Raw genomic sequence first — 9,896 nt, forward strand, 5'->3', positions numbered from 1 at the left:
GGGTTTTCTCTCGATGGATTTTAAACTCAAATCACTCAGGAGAGGGGGTTGCTTAACAATCTTCTCACAATCAAATGGAGCAGCCACCGGACAACGCTGGTGTGGGGTGGCTATTTATAGCCGCAACCTTCCCTGGTGGGAAATGGCCATTTTGGACACGCGGTCCAGCTAATGGCCAACCAACACGTTCACAAAGGTCGGATTTTAAGAGCAACTGCAACATTACTTGAGGATCAAGTAATGCTAACGCCTCGGTCAGAGACAAATCTCTCACAGCGAAGAAGATCACAGTCTCTTGCTGGCAAGTATTTGCTCAGAACACAAATAGATTTCTCTCGCAACTTTCATAGGATTTGGGTTTAGCATCAGAGAAACAAAGGTTCGAACACTACACCCCTCTTAGTAGTACAGTGGTTATGTTCAATCTTCTTGGTCGCAGTCACTTCCTTCGGACGAGCACCGGACCAATTGCTTTGCGTTAGCAATTTTTGAGGGGTCACTCTTGTTATCATAGTCTTCGGTGATAACCTTCACTTCCACGCAGGGGATTATCTTTGGCGTTTGAATCAAACTCCTGTTGACTCCAGGGACTTGTTATTTTGTGTGCACTAGCAAACACATAAGTCCCTTACTGTTTATGTCAACAAACTCCAAAACATGAGGAGGCAAATTATTGCACCAACAGGTTCCGTAGCGCGTCATGAGCACCGGGCAAAGGGACAGTTGAGCGACTCAAGCGAACCGCCCTACTTGACTTTGGATAAAGATAGAAAGGAGAATGTTGTGAAGGTGGCCTCGTTATCCACACATCTGGTTGGAGGACCGACCTGGGTTTTCATGAGCGTAGGCGGGTCCTAGACTGCACGTCAAGGGCGCTAGCGCATACCCCAGGGTGATCATCACCGCCTGCACCTCACATCTCGGCACAGTTGAACGTGTAACCCGCCTGCTGTCCAGTGGTGAACCTCTCATTCATCTTCAGTGCTCTCTGAACCGTGCGGGAAGGTACGAAACTTTGAATTTGTGTATGATGAAACTTTGTGTGATGTAAATAGTGTCGTGCTCTAGTTAATTAGGTTGGGTACGATGAACTTTGTTAATTATGTTTACTATATGTTTCTTCCTTCTATTTGCTAACTCTTTCTATTCATGTTGCTCAAGTATATTATGTTGCATATTATTGTTGCTGATATTTTGATTCTATTTGCTAACTCTTTCTCTAAGTGTTGCTCGTGTATATTATGTTGCATATTATCATTGAATTCGCATGATGACGATGCTTCTCAAACAGGTACACAGATCATCGATGTCAAAGAAGTGGTATGCCATGTACATAGAGCATGTTCCGGGAGTGTACGATGATTGTCTAGAGTGTCAGGCCCAAGTGTATTGTGTAGCGCCCAAGATGCAATTCTAACCCAATAACATGATGAATTCATGATTGGGGCACAATCGCATTTCGAGCGCATAGCAAGGTGGATATCATTACAACATACCATGTAGTGAATAGATGAGAATACAAGATAAAGTCTTACACTCGCCACAAGCTATAACCTGAATACAATAGTTCATCAAAACATAGCAATCATCATACAGAAGAGCAGGATCCGACTATGGATGAAATTAGACGAAAAAGAAGAAGAATGACATCCACCCTGCTAATCCCAGGCTCCCGACCCAGAACCTATCCCTTGATCGAAGAAGAAGAAGCAGAAGAACTCCAAACAAGCAAGCATTGCACTCGTGTCAGACCATCGCATTACATGTACCTGCAACTGTTGTTGTAGTAATCGGTGAGCCATGAGGACTCAGCAATCCCATTACCATGGGTATCAAAACTAGCAAAGCTTAATGGGTATGGAATGGATAAGTGGTGAGGTTGGAGGAGGACTAAGCATTGTATGGTGGCTAACTTACGAGTACAACAGTAAGAAGAGTAACTACGCATACGGTCGCAAAGTAGTAATGATCAATAAGTGATCCTGAACTATTTACGTTCAAACAGAACCCCACCGTGTTCTCTTCTCGAACTCATTCGGAAAGAGACGGTCATGGTTACACAGGCGGTTGGTGTTCGCACACGAACACGTCACGTGTACCCTCGACGCCGGGGGTGATGCACAACATCTCACGTCGAAGGAGTCTCACCGGAAGCGCGATTCGCAAGTCGACCAATGAGAGCTTTTAAGGACCTGAAACCCTACACTCCTAGGAGGGACCCCGTCAGGGAGTGCGGCGGCTATTGGCTTCCCTAGGTCGGCCAATCCGCCCCTAGAGCCTCGCGGTTCGCAACTCTCCAACACGAAGAACGACAAAGAACGAGGGAGCAAGAACGAGGGAGGGACAAGACATAGATGAAAAATTTGTAGATGCGTTTGCGATTGTGTGTTGTTGTTCAATCGGCCGTCACCCCTTAAGTATATAAGAGGCGGCTGGACTTCCCGTGCAAGGAAAAGGCTTCAATTCACGTCCAAAACCCTAGTCCAATTCGGATTTGTTTGGTCCGAACTTTCCAAAATTGTTCGGTAAAATCTAGTTGCACCTTGCGGGCCATGTTTGGGGGAGCAAACGATCTCGGATGGAAATGAGCCCAAAAGCAATCTTGACCGTTTCGACGAGACGAACAACATTCATCTTGAACGTTTTTTTGATCTGAGGCCATCTTGAGGGGGTTTTCGGCTGTTTTTCGAAGTCTGTAACAGCGAAATTCAAAACCAGGACAAACATACCCGGAGTGTCCAGCCATCCACAGAGAAAATCAAAACCCGGATGGTTTTCCCTGGAGTGTCTGGCCACCCAGTGTAGCAGCGTCTTGTACTGGCTGTAACTTTTGCATACGGCCTCGGATTAAGACGATTTTCATATCAGAATCGACCATTTCGACGAGACGAAGACAATTCGTGTTGATCATTTTTCCATATGAGGAGGTCTTAATTGGGTTTCAAGCCATTCTTTAATCTGGTGTCAACATGAGCATCTCTGAACTTGTCATAACTTTTGCATCCAAGCTCCGTTTTAGACCATCTTCATATCCATCTTGATCTTCTCAAAAAGAGCCATCCCATGATGACCTCCAATCATAAGTTTGAATTAATCTTGACATAGCTTAAAGCAACTTTTACCATTGTGTCACTTTTGAGCGTCAACACATGCCCCCCTGTTTTTCGGCGAAGCTAGGGTGCCGAAAAATAACGTGTACCATATTTGTTCTAAGGACGATGTCAACACTCCATCGGCCATTTATATGTTTTTAGGGCGATAATTATATATCGGCCATGTTTATGCTCAGGGCGATAGTTATATATCGGCCGTTTGCCTATCTAGGCTTCTTACCACACACTTGGGTGATACTTCTTTAAATATTTGCCATTTAAAGCTCGAGGTAATAATGTGCCTTGTGCGGATTCCACCAAATATGAGTTTTCGGGAACCACTCTTGTAATCTTAAAAGGACCTTCCCAACTTGGAGACCACTTCCCGAATTTTCTATCTTTTGAACCAATTGGTAGAATCACCTTCCACATGAGATCGCCAACTTGAAAATTCTTCAACTTGACCTTCTTATAGTAAGCTCTTGCCACCCTCAACTTATCTCTCTCTATGGCATTCAAAGCAACCAAACATTTATCGGCAACTTCATCAATATTGTCCCTCATCAAGTTATAGAAGTCTACCACTGATAAATCATTTTGTTTGGCTATCCTCAAAGCATTCAAATTCACTTCCACTGGTAAAACGGCCTCTTGACCATATACGAGCTTATATGGAGTTACCTTTGTAGCACCATGCATTGAGATTCTGTGTGCCCACAAAGCTTCGGACAATAGCTCATGCCATCTCCTTGGATTATCCTCAATCTTCTTCTTAATGAGCTTGATTAATACTTTATTACTAGACTCAGCTTGTCCATTGGTTTGGGCATAATATGGAGAGGAATTGAGCAACTTTATCTTATATGATTCGGCAAATTCTCTGACTTGATGTGACATAAAGGATGAACCTTGTTCTTAGTTAATGTTTGAGGAATGCCGAATCTATGAATAATATGCTCAGTTATGAATTGAATTACCTCTGTATGCGTCATATTTTTGAGTGGTATTGCTTCAGACCATTTAGTGAAATAATCAGTTGCCACCAACACGAACCGATGCCCCTTTGAAGAAGAAGGATGAATCTCTCCAATAAAGTCTAATCCCCAACCTCTAAAAGGCCACGGCTTGATAATATGATGTAACATAGCAGCAGGAGCTAACTAAATATTAACAATTTTTTGACAAGCTTCACATCCTTTATAGTACCGGAAGCAATCACTAACCACTGTCGGGCAACATCTCTAAGTCGAATAACAATGCTTCATATTCAGCTTGATTATTTGTGCAAAAGTATTCTAAGCGGCATGAGGCTTCAAAAACAGCACCATGAGGAGATATATAAACAATACCAACACCATGGCCATTGCTACAAACTGAACCATCAAAATATAATCTCCATGGTACTAACGAGACAAGATTTATATCAATATCATGCTTGTCATCAATCCGATGCTCAACAATAAAATTAGCAACGATTTGGCCTTTCATGGATTTCAAAGATACATAAGCCAAATCATATTCAATTAAGGCATAAGCCCATTTGTCAATTCTACCACTAAGAATTGGCCTATGCAACATGTATTTGATGACATTGGTTTGACAAGCTATAATGCAACTACTAGGCACTAGATAATGTCTCAATTTTGTGCAAGCATAATATAAACACAAGCATAATTTCTCAATGAATGTATACCTTGTCTCGGCGTCCAATAATCGTCGGCTCAAATAAGTAATAGCATGCTCCTTTCCTTCGGTCTCTTGAGTCAAAACAGCACCAATAACACCTTCCTCCACCGCAATATAAAGCTTAAAGGGCTCTCTATGTTTGGGAGCTTTCAACACCGAGGAGTGCACAAATAACTTTTTATCATATCAAACGCTTCTTGCTATTTTGCCCCCCAAGTAAAATTGGCATCATCCTTTAACCGAAGGATGGGGTGAATGCATCAACCTTCCCTGACAAGTTGGCTATGAATCTCCTTAAAAATTGACTTTGCCAAAGAACTTTTGCATATCTCTGTTGCATGTTGGAGCCTCCACCTTTTGTATAGCTTCTATCTTTTTGGGATCAATTTCTATGCTATCTTGATGAATAATGAAACCCAAAAACTTTCCAGCCGATACACCAAAAGCAAACTTCAAAGGATTCATATTTAGTCCATATTTTTTCATTCTCTCAAAAGCTAAGTGCAAATCGGCTAGATGGGATTCAAAAGCATCCGATTTGACAACAATATCATCAATATAAACCTCAAGTATAACACCAAGTAAATCATGAAAAAATAAATTCATAGCCCTTTGATACGTGGCACCGGCATTTTTTAATCCAAAGGTCATCATTGTCCACTCAAATAAACCAATGAAACCGGGACGTCGAAAAGCCGTTTTGGACATGTCCGCTTCGGCCATAAAAATCTGGTTATATCCCGCATTACCATCAAGAAAGCTAATGACCTTATGTCCAGAAGCATCATTAATAAGCACTAGTTGTCAACCCGTGCACTTGCACGGGCTAGTACTTTTTTATTTACACATTGACGCAAACAATCACAAAGAAAGTATTGTATGTTGCGAGTGAAATATATAGGAATAATACAGGAGAAACTTGCATGTTCATTATTTCGAACCACGTGATTTTTGCTCAACCATAGGACTAAAAGGAAGTAGATTCCTTCAAATAGTTCCTCATTCATAGTTTCCTTAAATTAGTGCTCTCCTCCGTTGAATGGTACTAAGTGAACTGCGTCATTGATGAGCTTTAAGAGATGGGAGAGAATTGGCCAAAGTTCTATGCCCAGCCCACGTTTACACATGATGTACTATTGTACTATAACATATTTTGAAACTTACTTTTTCCCATTGATACATCAATATGTTCTCTCCCTAGTGAAAAACAAAACCAATATATTTTTAGGCATTAAAAAGCCATTTAGTTATATAAATGCCTAAAGTAGAGAATAATAATGTTTGAACCAAGGGGGTGTAAACCAATAAAAAATTAAATCACTAATACATAAAAAAACCTTATTAAACCATAATTACTCAAGGTAAATATGCTGAAGTTAAGGATGGATAGATAGGTAGGTAGGTAGGTAGGTAGGTAGGTAGAATGGAGTGACTCTTATTTGTGTGCTGGCTCGCTTGGGGGAAGGAATGTTTTTTCGCAATTGAAAAATAGTTGTACATGCTTCACATTTATGAGAAAAAGAATAGTCCGTGCAATTTATTTCTGTTAATTCGCATGCATAAACTGTAAGAGCGTACTAAACATATAATGAAATCATAAAACTTTCCGCATCAAATGACTAATAATCATACATAGACTGGAAATTAGATCCATTTTACTCCATGGTCCTCAAATAACGAAGCATCAGGCAAGGCCAGTAGATCACGATGTGTTGTTTCTACTATCTCAAATCTCACAAATTTAGAGGAATATGCAGCATACCATGAAGTAACTATTACCAAACATCAGCTATTTGTCGTCCCCATGATAGCTAATAATGTACGCACATCAGGGACAACTTTCAACATGATGGGAAAACACAAAATTAGTCTAGCCCAATAACATCAACATCTAGTGCACATGCAACAAATCTAGCTTGATGAAGTTTTGCTTGTAAAATCTATGTTGTGTCCAGGATATCAGAGATAATATTAATATGATTAAATGTTAACTGCAGCATGGAACTTAAGATACACACTTCCTTACCTTCAGAGTGGTCGCATGAGTAGCAGGCAATGAATGTCCATGGTGTGAATAGATGCGCCATCGGCCCATCGCAACTCTTTCCCTCGGGATCCTTAATACTCTCATGGATGGTGCCATGGCGTCACCTGTGAGAATGATTTTAATCAGAATAATGATGTCTTTCATAGTTTAGGAAAAGTTTTTTGTTTCTCTTTCAAATTAGTCATATATCAGAAGGATATTATGTAGCTGATCAACAGCGTGCAAAAAGGAACATTTAATAAGATAGCCTCAATCTCTATTGTTGGAAATAATTAGGCTGTTATAAACAGGGTAAAAATATATTGCCTTGGTGTTGTTTCCTGAGATGAAATAACTATAGAAGTACTACAATATGCAAAAGTGGAATATCAGTTGAACTGACAAATACTCATGGGGTGCCTTGGTGTTGTTTCCTTGGAGGAAAAAACTGTAATAAGCAGCACAATATAAAAATGTAATTTGGAATATCGGTTGAACTAACATATATTCGATAGGCATACAAAAATGTTTTAATTTAACATCAACCAAATGGTGAAGAAACCATTTTTCCACCATAAATAGAATAGAAACAAAAACAAAAAAGATTAATGTATCATGTAGAGTAAATTGATAATTTACTCTGTAACATCTGATATACCATAATATTCAGAAACATTTGTCTATAGTAAGCCTATCACAAATTTAACATTTACGATGTGAATTAGTAGATGCTTGATTGGAGATATGCTCAGAGAAGGCAGCTCCAGGAGGATCTTACTGGGTGTCAACGTCAACTTCCAGCAATAGTATCTAGACCAATGCAGATCATAAATTGAACCACAAACTTTAGATATCTATGGTGAACATTATTATAATCAACAGGAAACTTCCAGTGAAATGCAATTGTAAAAATAGCTAGGAATTAATATGACTCGTGATATTTAGTGTGTTTGTTCGCCTTGTCGTACAGTCTCCGTTCATTCAGCTAGCTGATGAATAATAGGAAATTTATTGTAAAATGCTTCACGCATGTAAAAATTAATGCTTGCTGCAGTTCTTTATTGAATCATGTGCACAGTCCATCACCATAACTAAAACTAAAAGCCTAAAAAAATTATAGGTAGCTCATAATAAGACTAATCTATACAGGCTGGAAACTAAATCATGTTGAAGTCATCCATACGAAATTATCTGTAGGTAAGAAAAGAATATCTTGGACTGAATTCGCAAAAGAAAAAAGAATGTATCATACTATTTTCTCTACCAGATTAGATGTCACAAATTTTGTTGAGTATCTAAAATATAGCAGAATGGATACCCTGAAGTAATTTTTATCAACCATCGTATATATAAGTTGCCAGTGCATACTATATATGTGATAAGGACCATTTTTCTGTTGTAATAAACATTGATGGAAGATCTCAGAAATAGCAATGGACCTATTAGAGATATATTATGCAATGCACTTGGCACAAATCTGGCTTACAAAATTGCAGAAATAGCACTAACAGATAGATACTACCTGTTGAGTTGATACAGAGGTGACCATCACCAAAAAACAAAACGAAGGTAGCAGCAATATTACCTCAAACTTCACAGCCTCGTTCAACAAATTTGGCTCGGCAGCCTCGTTCTCTGTACATATTACCTCAAGCATGGACGGATCAAAGATTGGAGCTGGGCAGGGGAAATAAAGGGCCACTTTGCATAGGTTAGTGTTGTACTGGAAGGAGTGCCACTGGATCACCACCTCCTGCTGAAGCTCCTCAGACGTCTCAGCCGCCACCCATGTGTGTTGCTCGAGGTAGGGCGCGCCGTAGGACTATAGCCGCTACGCAAGGCGGTGGCTCAGCACGCACCACATGGGCGCCAACACATGCACGGCTCCGTCATTCCTACCTCCCTCGACGGTGAGAGGCACAAAGGCGCTGGATCTTTCAGCAGGCGGCCAAGCTAGGATCTGGCAATGACAGCTGCCGGCATGATCGATTCGAGATGAGGACGGACGGCGGGAGAGCATGCGATGGAGCAGGGCGTCGATCCAGCTGGGGCGGCATCGTTCCGCGTGCCAGCGGTGCCTCGGGTCCCTGTGGATGCAAGGCAGAGAGAGGTGAGAGAAGTGCATGGAAGGATGGGAAAAAGGCAAAGTAGGAGGGCAGCGCGGTGGCTACTGCTCGATGAAGAGCTCACCGGCATGCGAGGGATGCGCCGGTGTCGCACCCGATGCGGAAGAGTCGAGGTGGCGGCGGGGTGAGGACGGATGGTAGGAGAGCAGGCGATGGAGCAGGGCATCGATCCAGTTGGGGCGGCGTATTTCCGCGTGCCGGCGGCGTCCCGGGGTCCCCGTGGATGCGAGGCAGAGAGAGGTGAGAGAAGTGTAGGGAAGGACGGGAAAAGGCAAAGTAGGTGGGCTGCGCGGCAGCTACTGCTCGATGGGGAGCTCGCCGGCATGCGACGGATGCGCCGACGTCGCACCGGACGCGGAAGAGTGGAGGTGGCGGCGGGGTTCGCAAGTTCCGGCGGCGCGGCAGCTACTGCTCGATGGGGAGCTCACCGGCATGCGATGGATGTGCCGGCGTCGCACCGGACGCGGAAGAGTCGAGGTGGCGGCGGGGTTCGCAAGTTCCGGCGGCGCGGCTGCTCGGGGCCGAAGGAAAGACGCATGGATTTTTTTTCTTTTGTTTCTATGGAAGGATGCGGCTGTAGCATATGAGCTGGTACAATTTTTTGGTCGTGAAAGAGATAAAGATTTGCTTTAGTTTTTTGAAATTTAAAGATTTGCTTTAGTTTTTTGAAATTTAAAGATTTGCTTTAGTTAGGGCAGAATAATCGATGATTAGTAATAGTACAATCGTGTTTTAGATGGATTCATTTTCACACCCGATGTAAAAAAATTGTGTGCTTCGGAGCGTTTTTTTACCACGGAGCAAAATGTTAACTGAACGTGATAATTTATTGGGAGTCTGTAATTAGTAGAGGTATAGATAGATAGATAGATATCAGCTATTGGCATAGGATACTCATCTTTAGGTGTAGCTCTATTCAAATCTCTGAAATCAATGCACACCCTCAACTTGTCGGAGCCTTTCTTC

The 9,896-nt window shown here is 41.9% G+C and overlaps 1 long non-coding RNA gene across 3 annotated transcripts; it reads right to left on the reverse strand.

Annotated features, from left to right (window-relative positions):
* Positions 1-1,542: 1,542 nt before the first annotated feature.
* Positions 1,543-9,470, reverse strand: LOC119332698. 3 transcript variants are annotated; one of them, XR_005161100.1, is made up of 3 exons: positions 8,995-9,470; positions 6,805-8,891; positions 1,543-1,775 (listed from the first exon to the last, which is right to left on the reverse strand). It is a non-coding gene; the product is annotated as an uncharacterized LOC119332698 (long non-coding RNA). The 3 variants fall into 3 exon arrangements; XR_005161101.1 differs by lacking the exon at positions 1,543-1,775 and having other exon boundaries at positions 6,729-6,929; positions 8,390-8,891; XR_005161099.1 differs by lacking the exon at positions 1,543-1,775 and having other exon boundaries at positions 6,729-8,891.
* Positions 9,471-9,896: the final 426 nt, after the last annotated feature.

This window comes from Triticum dicoccoides, chromosome 7A (genome assembly GCF_002162155.2).
Source record: "Triticum dicoccoides isolate Atlit2015 ecotype Zavitan chromosome 7A, WEW_v2.0, whole genome shotgun sequence".
In the NCBI taxonomy this organism is placed as follows: Eukaryota; Viridiplantae; Streptophyta; class Magnoliopsida; order Poales; family Poaceae; genus Triticum; species Triticum dicoccoides.